This window comes from Octopus bimaculoides, chromosome 6 (assembly GCF_046866305.1).
Source record: "Octopus bimaculoides isolate indiv1 chromosome 6, ASM4686630v1, whole genome shotgun sequence".
NCBI classification, from domain to species: Eukaryota; Metazoa; Mollusca; class Cephalopoda; order Octopoda; family Octopodidae; genus Octopus; species Octopus bimaculoides.
Window position 1 is genome coordinate 1,563,204 of NC_142933.1, and position 10,000 is coordinate 1,573,203.

The window sequence follows — 10,000 nt, forward strand, 5'->3', positions numbered from 1 at the left end:
GAGAAGGAGGAAGAAGATGACGATGTGGGGCGGGGAGATACCATTAAATGATTGGTTGAGGATGACAACTATGTGAGAAATGACTGGCGTTATTTGCTAATTAAATTCATGTAAACATGAATACATAATTAAGACAAGTCTGTCCAATTATCGCATATACATACATACATACATACGTATATATATATATATATATATATATATATATATATATATATATATATATATATATATATATATATATATATATATATATATATATATATATGTATATATATATATATATATAGAGAGAGAGAGATGGATAGATAGATAAATAGATAGATAGAAAGATAGATATACATACATATAAAAGATATACTGGAACTGACAAACGAGCCTGCATCTGGTGAATTAACCTGCTAAATAAGCAACAAAGTTTCTCTCAAATTATACCCAGTTGTTTAAAAATTGAAAGACTTATTAAATAATGTAGTTTTTGATACACTGTCACAACAAAAGAGACGTAGATAGTCACTACTGCACGAATGTTTTTAATCAAAAATGATCTGAGATTAAATAACTACTACTACTACTACTACTACTACTACTACTACTACTACTACTACTACTACTACTATCCTTTCTAATTTTTGGCCAAAGGCCAGCAATTTTGAAAGCTGCTGGCCTTGTGTCCAAAATTAGTAAGGATTATTATCACCATCATCATCACCATCACCATCATCATCATCATCATTATCATCATCATCATCATCATCATCGTCATCATTATTATTATTTATGTAGAGGGTAAGTTGGCGGAATCGTTGCCTCGACGGACAAAATGCTTAGTGGCATTTCTTTCAACTTTACGCTCTGAGTTCAAATTCCACCGTAGTCGACTTTGCCTTTCATCCTTTCGGAGTTGATAAAATAAGTACCAGTTGCTAATTAGGCTCGTTGTAATCGATTAACCCCATCCGCACGAAATTTCAGGCCTTGTGTGTATAGTAGAAGGGATTATTTCTCTGATTAATCTTATCCTTAGAACCACTTCGTTTTATTACTTCATTATAATAAAGGGACGCTTTGTTGAATAAAGAGAGATCCGAAGTAATACTGCATGAGCACAAACTAAAATCGTGTATTAAATCATTTTAAAAATCCGACAGTGTGTTAAAAACTGTTTTTTTTCGATGATTTTAACTTTCGTACAATGTCCAGATTTATGTTTTAAAAGATTTATTCTACGATATCGTTCATTAGCTAATCATTCAGTTTCAAAAGATCAAATCAAATTGACTACATATCCTTTTAAGTTAAGACTTTATTATCATATACATACTTTAAGAAGTCCCAGAAAATCTCCATTGATAAATTTGTCAAACTATATTTGCTTTCTGAAATTAACAATAACAGAAATTATAAAAGCAGCAGGAATGTATTACAATACGCCAAATATGGATGAGTGGTGGTTGCGATAATTGTATGTCTAAAAACATGAATTCCATAACGTTTCTGGTGTAATACTAATTAGAGTAAATGTTTTTTGCCATCATAAATCGAAATATCGAAATATTTATTGAAATATTTGAAAAATACCAAACAATCGAACACCAAGTATTCTTGTACAACGCCGTTAAATGTTTCAAACAAACAGTTTGCTGTTTTTATTTATGAAATTCCCATATTTAATCGTTCTTTATTTAGTAAATAAATGGTTGCATCATTTTTGTTATTGCTTGAGTATGGACAACGTGAAACTCTTAGTGATAATTTGCGAGCTTTCAGCTTAAAATAAGTTTTATTAGCATATTCCTAAATCCTAAATATTCTCCTCATATATCTATATATAACGCTCCTCATTTTTATATATATACTCGATATATACTTAAATTATATTTACACTTAAATATATATATATATACACTTAAATTTGCATAATGTATTGAGTTGAACGTGGAGAACCGTTTTTCCCCAAACCTAACCCCGCTGCATCAATGGTCCCTCTATCTCTCCTTTTCCATCCAGTGAGTGCATTATTTTAGTGAAGAATACATTATCATACAAAGATGTTGGGCAGGAAAACAGAATGACCAAAGAATATGATACGAAACTAAAAAGTTCATCGAAGCTTCTCTTTTGCAACAAGACATAACGCATCTTCAGTTCCAGAGCTGATTGCAACGTACGGGATACTCGGCTGGTCTCTCTAGAAAATCTGTTCCATAGATATTCAAACCCACAAGGTCCTGACATCACCGCCTCTGTCCATAGAAGCAGAGATATTGATAGGCTGTCTCTGAGAAGTAAAGGGAGAGGAAGAGGCTTGAGTTCCGTGCAGACGACCTTTGAATGTCACATGACAATATCTCTCAGACAGTATCTGCCAGACAAAGACAGCAAAATTAAATCCATCAATGAAGTGGGTCGCGAGTGAATTCATTAAAAGTTACTCACTTCCCGATGCGATTCCAAAATTCCTGGTTCAGCGTTTCTCAACAAAAACCTGAAAAACAAAGAACAAAAATCACTCTGCAGACCACAAAAAGGTTACATTTGGGTATGTTTCCTGTCAACTTGAAGTTAAAGCTAATATTAACATGAAGTGTATCTTTTATTTGACTCGTGACTGTTATGTCGAGTCACATTTCGGTTGCTTTTGCAATCCAAGTGCTAAAGATAACAACTAAATACCTCAAATAAGTACAAGCGACAGCGAATCCCCTAAATCCCCAAGATGCAACAAAAATGTTGATGAAGTCGCATGTCTGAGGATGTTATTACACATGTGGTCAATAGATGTCTCAAAATGTCATCCAAGTACTGCCTCTTCATGCAGCATATGTTTGTGGTTGTTAAAACAATATACACTACTCTCGGATAAACATAGACAATAACCCAGTTATTGAAAACATACATATTAACCCAAAGATTATTGGTGGAACATTCTGATAAAAATTTACACCAAGTGCAGACATAACAGGCTTGGTATAGTTAATCGGGACAGAAAAAGAAAGCGAGGTGCAGTTACAGACGTCAGCTGCTCTGCAGATGTGAGCATTTCATATAAAATCAGTGAGAGAGAGAGAGAGAGAATATTTATGGACATCTGCTTTGAAACCTGCAGTTTCTCTACTCAGATTATTAATTTACATTATACTTGGCTGTGTTAGTAAAAGCTGAAGCGACCATCACGAAAAGCTAATATTTTCAGATAAAGAAATTGATCAGTTTACACAAACCACAGATACAATCCGAGACCAGAATAGTTAAAATAATGCAAGTTCAACATTTAACATTAATCGTTTTTGTGATCCAAATTCCAGCGACGAAGCTTTTGCCTTTTGTTGAAGAATAGTTCCTATTGGGAGGAAGAATTTGCATGGATTAAGAAACACATGCACACACATATATTTATATGTACTTACTCTCTGGCTTCTATTCGGTCTCTCAGTCTGTGTGTGCATGTGTGTGAGTAAGATACGTAGGGTCTACGTACGTATTTGAGTGTAAGTGACGAATGCATTGGACGCGTCATAAAGTGAGGTCGATGTATGAGCGTATGTAATGGCTGTGTTGGAGAAAAGAGAAGATAATGTTTACGTGTATGGATGTATTATGGATAATTGTATGTATGTGTGCGTGTCTGTATGTAGTTTATGAAGTGTGTTTGTGTGTGATGTGTGGAGAGAGGTTATATGAAGATGTGTGTGTTGGTGTAAGTTGAACTGGTGTGTGTATCAGTGTGTTTGTATGTGTGTACGTAGGACTGTGTGTGTGTGTGTGTGTGTGCGTGTGTGTGTGTGTGCCTCAGTCCAGTTAACTTATACTCCATTCTGTCTGTTGACCACTTTTTCTTATTCGTTATAAACAATATATGTAACTCATATACAAACACACACACACACACACACACACACACACACACACACATACACACACACACACACACACACACACACACACACACACACACACACACACACACAGATAGTAATCTGTATATCAAACTGAAGGCATACATTGCTGAAAGCCTGCTAAACTGCAGTGTTTATCTCGAGGAAGTATCTCTTGTAAACGCAAAGTGTTAAAAAAGCATTAAAAAAATATATGTGACAGATGGAAATCCTCCGATGTCTCAATTAGGCGCCAGAGCAATGATTTAGTAATCATTTTCTTACAATGTCATTAGTGGTTGATTTGGTCTTAGCACGCAGTTGCCAATCGATGACTGTTTCTGACGAAGCCCAAAGAAGCAGAAATGTGTATTTAGCTGCTGCACGATATTTGCCTGCTTTTGGGTATATTTTTATGTTTGTCGAAACGAATACAACTGTTTGTCCAACATTCAATGACCTATCCTTAAATTGAAGACACAAATTGCAATTTTCAACTTTTGAATTAATAATTATGTCGCTGAGGACCACACACACACACACACACACACACACGCACACACACACACACGCACACACACACACACACAGATAAACGAGCGTGCACACACATACATGCACGCACACACACAAACACCATGCCATACAAGTAAGTGCTTAAATCTGCTGACGTCACCGACTTGCTATAAAACCTTGATCACAATATATTGCCTTTCTTTTCGTTGTAAATAAACTCTTCAACTTACCACACCCTCGCTAAAATACAAAAAAACGCAACTCAATAGAACTGACAATAGTTTTCTCTGATTTCTGCTGCATGAACTAATTGTTGCTGATTGATACTGCGACAATAACACACGCTGCAAAACTTGTACCTGACACGACAACAAAAGCACGACAATCTAAACTGCGTCTCGGCTATTTCCATACAAGCTGAAAACCTTACGATCTCTGGTTAGGTTTTATGCAATCATTTGTGAATTCTTCTGTCGTGGACGGCATATGAGAGTTCTGCAACTTCTTGCCGAACGACCAGCAGCACAAATGGTTTGTTTATAGGGATCAAATGTAAGGTGCTGTACATGAGCTCGCGCCCTGCGTCAAATCGACATTGTTTGTGTACAGGTGCACCGTGTGTCACACGTCAAATGTCAAAGCGAGGTCAGAGCAAGGGGAAATAAGATATTTTGGTCAAGAACACAGTGCACCGCCCAGCTCGCAAATCGAAACTACGATCTTACAATCGTGAGTGCCGCAACCCATACTTTGAGCCGACTATAGTGCTCTAATACCTTTCCTCCACGAAAAACTGCAGCGAAGAACCATTACACGTTCAACTACCTCTCAACCCTTTTTGAACTGGTTTGAAGTTTCTTTTACTTTGTCACCGTTTCACACACCTCCTCGTGAGTATGTCCTTAATTTCTATTTTGGTGCATAAATTCATAGATTTTAGCAGCATTATTTTATTATGTTAAAGATTTTGTCCGATAATTAAGGTTGTTTGTTACAAGGGCAACGCACGAACACACGCCCAGACAGACAGATTAATATTATAGAATTCTTGAAGCTAATTCCCTTTACGGGGGTGGGCTGAAAAGTTCATAGGCTGACAATGAAGGAATGATGCTAGAGCTGTGGAACCTTTCCTGCATTAATTTCAGGTCTTCTTCTTAATAGCTGCAATGTTTCTTTCCAGATAAACAAACATAGAACTGTTCAAAGAATATTTCAAAATTAACTAGTAGCGACTTCTCTTAAAAATGGACAAAATTTGGTATCGTGGTGTTATCAAATACCTGCAGAAAAAGGGTTTATTCCCCAAGGGTATTCATGATGACATGGTTGCTACTTTAGGAGATGACACTTCAGCTTTATCAAGCGTGCAAAAGTGGGCAACTGAATTTAGGCAAGGAAGGGAGAAACTTGGAGATCACCCAAGGCGTGAATGTTCTTCAAGTACCACCACCAAAGTCAGGCAGAACGCTATTGGGTTGTACACCTCCCTTCACATTTCTACTTCACTATTACATTGGAAACAGTGGACCTAGGGATTTTCAAGAGGGTGGAAATCTCGCGCACAGGTTTAATAGACAAGTGGCACCCGACCACCTGACCACGTTGAAAGTCCGTTAGTCCGGTAGAGCGTCCCATTCTGCAGCCTAGCGTCCCGTTCTGCGGCTACGGAGATCGCTGATCATGTGTTCCACGTGGTAACTGATAGCACTGTGGCGCCCTCTGTAATCTACTGTGGCGCCCTCTGTAATCTACTGTGGCGCCCTCTGTAATCTACTGTGGCGCCCTCTGTAATCTACTGTGGCGCCCTCTCGTGGGGTGTCTGGTTACTTCTGATCACACACTGTGCATCGGCTTATTTTTTTTGTTCATTAATTTGTTTCAGTCATTCGACTGCGGCCATGCTGGAGCATCGCCTTTAGTCGAAAAAATCGATCCCAGGACTTATTCTTTATAAGCCTCGTACTTATTCAATCGGTCTCTTTTTGCCGAACCGCTAACCTGGTGCGGGTCGGGAGACAAACACACACACAAATACACACACACCCACACACACACACACACACACACACACACACACACACACACACACACACACACACACACACACACACACACACACACACACACACACACACACACACACACACACACACACACACACACACACACACATCTACACGACGGGTTTCTTTCAGTTTCCGTCTACCAAATCCACTTACAAGGCTTTGGTCGGCCCGAGGGTATAGCAGAAGACACTTGCCCAAGGTGCCACGCAGTGCGACTGAACCCAGAGCCAAGTAGTTGGGAAGCAAACCACACAGGCACTCTTGCGCCTTATATATGAATTGTCATGATACATGCTGACGTCAGCGAAAGGCTATTAAACTGCATTCACACTATTTCACCTGAAAATACACTTTTATATTGTTATCACTTATATACAGCAAATGCATAACATACACATTTTACGATATATTTTTCTGCCTCGTTAATTATTTATGAAGTGATTGTCATTACATGTCATACGGCCAGAGTACGGCAAAAATAACACCTTCAGTAGTTTATTGAGCACAAGGACATTAGAAGGAGGACGAAGCGTTGCATCAATCTGTCTGGTCCGATAGCAAACTGGTCTTGGCAAGTTTTGTGTCAAATATACAAGAAAAACAAATAAATAGTAATTTCTTTATTTATTTACTATTTTTTTTATCTATTACGTAATGGGCCGTTGTAAAAGTGACAATGATTTGTATGATGTTTACTTAATTTGGATCAGAATCAATCGACACAGGCCAAATCGTACAGAGGTGAAGCATTGCTCGCGACCTTGAGTGTTTCACAATCAGACACATGAAATTGTGAGGCTGTACCAGAATATCCAGCCGTTCAGTATCAAAGCGCCTTTGCATCACGCACGCACACACAAACACTCATTTACATATGTATGTGTATGAAAAGTTTGTTTCCCAAACACACCAACACCGGTTGTCAAGTGGTGATGGGGAACAAACACAGACACAAAGACACACACACACACACACACACACATACATATATCTATACAAAAGAGATCGATAGAATAAGTATTAAGCTTACAATGAATAAGTCCTGGGGTCGATTTGTTCGACTAAAGGCGGTGCTCCAGCATGGCCGCAGTCAAATGACTGAAACAAATAAAAAAGAATAACAGAAAAGAATTATTTCTAGTTTATTTTTAGTTGTTCACTTTTTTAAAATTTTATGTTACATTTTTTGTTTTGAAATTTTAATTTTTGTATGTTTGAAATTTATTGTCATTGACAACATGTCATGTCGTATCTACAAATCCGATAAACACGTTGTGGGAATGGGGTCATGTATGGAAATAATTAAAATAGCTAATAATAATAATAATAATAATAATAATAATAACAGCAGCAACAACAATAATAATTATGGTTTCAAATTTTGGTGCAAGACCAGCAATTTTGGGCGAGGACGACAATAACAACAACAGCAATAAAATCGAGACTCGCGTCGTCGATCTGCGGAAAAGTGCAGTCGTGTATTCTGTAAGAGTCCTAGAATTTGACTCTGATTGGCCTCCTCGAAGGGTATCACTAACAGTTGCTTACAGTCGCTTGCGTGGACTGTCTCTTCACAAATTCGAAAACCCACTTGATATATGTACGCCAGGAATGTCATTGAGTCCCTATCTAAGCGCCCTATCTAAGTCGACCATGCAGATCGCATATCTGTGATCTATTTAGGTAACCGTTGTCTATTGTTATTCACTGACCTTTTCTAGTTAAGATCTGAAAGACCAGATGTAGTTACTTCGGATATAGTCTACACCGGAGTGTTCGAGAAATCCAGTCGGTAGCTATGGGATACGTGGATCTGTTTAAACTGATGTGTGAGGTTACTGCATCCTTTCTCTCCAGTAGACCAGCCTCGCACAGTTCCTGTGTGCCCTTAAAGCTCCATTATAGTCTTCACTTGTACAAAATATAAGAACGTTTCAAGGTGCCTTAAGAAATCTGATCACTCTGCCCTTGTCGAGGAATATACGTCACTAGTCTGAGGGTCGGTCTTTGTGACTGTTCCCGTCCATCATCATTGACCTCCAATCCAGATTCTGGCAGGTCTTTCATACTTTGACGATTCAGCCATTTCCGAAACACCGCTGTCATCCCGATGACCGATCTGGGTCGAATGAAAAATGAGGGTTAAAACTCGTGGTCATAAAACTTGGGCGCGTCTGTTTGTGTGTGCTCTGAAAATTTAGGTCTCTAGATTGACCCCCCAGCATTTATATCTTGAAACATGAGCTCTTTGAACAATTAAACATGTTTCCAAGCCCCTCCCCCAGGTCATATGCTTTTATACAACCTAGTGTGAGTTTGGCCATATTATTCAGTCGTTAATTACGTTGGTCGTGGACGAGAAAGATATTCTGGTCTCCTCGACAGGCGAGTTTCTATGAAAGTCCATCGCCTCTTCAAAAGGACCTTACCCCTGTTTTTTGAAACATTTCTACTCATTTGCGAAATATTTCCTTCAGCGCTATATTTGATGACGTCTCTGTCTTTGCGCCCTGATGTCGTTGTTGTTGGGGCTTCAATTGTTTTTGTTGTTTCTTTTGACTTTTTATTGTTGTTATTGTTTTGTTTCTCTATTGTTTGGTTGTTAGTGATGCAGTTGAAGGTTTAGTTATACCTCTTATAGTAGTAGTAGTAGTAGTCTTCTTATATTTGTGAGACCGAAAACAGAGTGTTTTTCTTTCGGAAAACGTAAAAGTAAAGAAAGTCCCCTGGATTTAACTGCCTCAAGCCCTAGAGCTCAGTCACTTATAACCCCAGTTTCCACGGCATATAGGTGAATAATATAACATCATTCCTCCTTCAACGGGGCACCGGTCCATTGCAGGGGTATTCATTTACAGATGAAGGAACTGCAAAGACATGAAATGAAGTGTTTTGCTCAAGAGCACAATTCACCTCCCTTACCGAGAATCGAAACCACTATCTTGCGATCGTGAGAGCAACAGCCAAACCACAAGATCATGTGCCTCTACTATGTGGGGAAGAAGACCCTTGGGATGCTAATACCCTACTGTGCAGAAGCATCTTCACTATGCATTATACGCACAGTAGTAACCAGCCTCCTCGCCGTTGAGTTAGAGACAGTGTTGTTGTTGTTGCTGCTGCTGCTGTTGCTGCCGTTGTTGTTGTCGTTATTGTTGTTGTTGTTGTTGTTGTTGTGGTCGCTACTTTCTGTCTTTCCTTCTTTCCTCAACGGCATCATTGGTCGTCCTTGTTTGTTTGTTTGTGATGGTGGTTTCGTAGCCGATTAGGCGAACGGAAAAACCTTCCTCAGCAAAAGGCGTGAGTGGAGGCGGTCGCTTTCATTGACGATCCCCCCCTCCCCGTCGTTCCCCTCCCCGTCGTTCCCCTCCCCGTCGTTCCCCTCCCCGTCGTTCCCCTCCCCGCCCATCTTGCTAGTCTCTGTTGACCGTTTACCAAACACGATGCCATCTTCTCTGTTTATGATATATCAATGTTTCCCGTGAAACAAAGATCCTTTTCATGAGAGAAAAACCCAATTGGGGCCAGAAACAAGTC

At 39.0% G+C, this 10,000-nt stretch overlaps 1 long non-coding RNA gene across 1 annotated transcript in view; it reads left to right on the top strand.

Moving 5' to 3' along the window:
* Positions 1–4,681: 4,681 nt before the first annotated feature.
* LOC149134907 (uncharacterized) overlaps positions 4,682–10,000 on the top strand; it is a 17,643-nt gene continuing 12,324 nt past the window's right edge. Inside the window, exon 1 of the long non-coding RNA XR_016242098.1 lies at positions 4,682–5,284. This is a non-coding gene — a long non-coding RNA (uncharacterized LOC149134907). The remainder of the gene's footprint in view (positions 5,285–10,000) is intronic.